The following is a 2,119-nucleotide window of genomic DNA, read 5'->3' on the forward strand; positions in this document are numbered from 1 at the left end:
AGAAAAGGGCCTGGGAAGAGGCGCAGCAGCCACTGCGTCTCTTGGAAGAGGCGCGCAGACTGCTGCGTCTGTTCCCGTGAGGTTTCCTCTATTTGAAGAAAGATTTCGCGTTTGAGTTATGGTAGGACGGAAATAATTCGATTTCCTTAATATCTTATATGAATATTACGGGATATTATTTGCTAAAAGATAAAGTTTGTGAAATATGGAATAGAAATATCTGGAACATTCCAGAACATTCTGACTCGGGATTTAACGGTTATCAGAAAATGGAGACGGTTTTAGGCCCGGACTCCGAATGTACTCTAATTACTGTCAAAACGACCGTATCGGGACGTAGATGACAACCATGAGGTAGACATTATTATTTGAGCAATCACTTGACGATAATCTTACGAACTGTCACAAATCGTTCCGCGTATTAAACATGCGGCCCAATCATCACCGGGTGGTTTGCGGGAGGTGCAGAAATGAGGTATCTACAGTTTTATGTAAACAGTAACTGACCCCGGTTTAAATGTTTTGAAAACTGTGGTGATCCATTCGGGGATGCTGAGCAGTTATTGAGCAGGTATGAGTTGATGCGCATGGGATAGCTGAGTTGAGTTGCCACGAGATGTCTAAAAGTCTTCCGCTGTGTCATAAACATTCTTTTATTTAGTTGGTTTGGCAGTTTTAAGGAACAATTGTATTTTACTTTATCAGTTTTGGTTTTTGGACTTGTATCACTTTAAACATATTTAATAAAGTATGTTTCATTATTGTCTATTTGATATACATTGCCTTGAGTAAGCAAGATGGTAGCATTCTCATGCCTTAAGTGGTCCTGGAAAGGCACTTAGAGTATGGGGGTGTTACAGTACCGGAGTGATTTTTACATTCCCGGATGTGATTTTTACGTCGGAAACTCAATGGCTAAAATGGAAGTCCTTGAGAGCCAAAGCTATGAAAGCCACTAAATTCATCAATCATGATTCTTTAAAGCATATTGGTCTTGATAAACATGTTAAATCGTTGTTTAAGGGTCTTGACATGAAATTTGCTTATACTATGAATTACAAAACCTTCCCCGAACTCACCCTTGAGTTCTAGAGCTCATTTGAATTTCATAAGTCAAAGAAGAAGGATTTTATTTATGGTGTAGGTTTTCTGTTGTTTACTGAAGACCATAGGATGACTCTTGGTGCATTTGCGGACATTTTTCAATTAAAACATGAGAAATTGCACATTGAGTCACCCACCCATTTTATTCCCAAGAATACATGGCAAGCCATTTCTCGTTACCCATTTGTTGATTGGAATCATGTCCCACACCAGTACATTGATTACCCCGCCATTCGTATATGGCAACGATTCATGGGTTGGACATTTTTGGGTAGAAATGAACGTCACTCGATGAGGATGTTGGAGGTTAAAATTTTGGGTGCATTTCTAAATGTTGATGGTGATGAAAAATGAGGGATTAATCTCCCTTACCACTTTGCGACTCATTTGATTAAACAATGTAACCCTTCCACTAATACGATTGTCTTGGGTGGGTTGGTAACAAGGATTGCTAATAAGGTATGCCTCTTTAACCAAGCGACCACACATTTGCAACCCTTGCTGTCTTCGGGGGAGGCGGGTGACAGACTAGATTATGAATATTTTCTATCTTTGAATTGGTTTAAAAACTCTCATCCTCATATGATTTGGAGAATTGGTAGAAATGACTCAATTAGTCTACTGGATGAGGTTGCCAAACTAAAAGCATTAGTTTACACAAAACTCCGTCAGGCGTGTAGCCCCTTTTAAGAGGTTACCTATCACTTGCCTTTAAGAGGAGAGACACCCAATGCACCCACTATTGAGTGCCGTGAAAGAGGTCAATCCTCTCATACTCGCCATTTCACCTCTAGTATTGACATGATGGCCATGATGAGAGACCTTAGCCTTAATGTGGCTGCTATTCGTGATGACCAAAGACTTGCCTTGAACCCCATTTATGACCACTTTGCTAGACAAGGAGTAATACAACCCGAGGGTCCTCACCCACCATTCTGTTGGAAAATGTGTCCTCAACAATAGTGCGATCACATGATTTAATATCATAATTAAATCTCATATCAAGAATACGAAA

The sequence above is a fragment of the Silene latifolia genome, chromosome 5 (genome assembly GCF_048544455.1).
Source record: "Silene latifolia isolate original U9 population chromosome 5, ASM4854445v1, whole genome shotgun sequence".
In the NCBI taxonomy this organism is placed as follows: Eukaryota; Viridiplantae; Streptophyta; class Magnoliopsida; order Caryophyllales; family Caryophyllaceae; genus Silene; species Silene latifolia.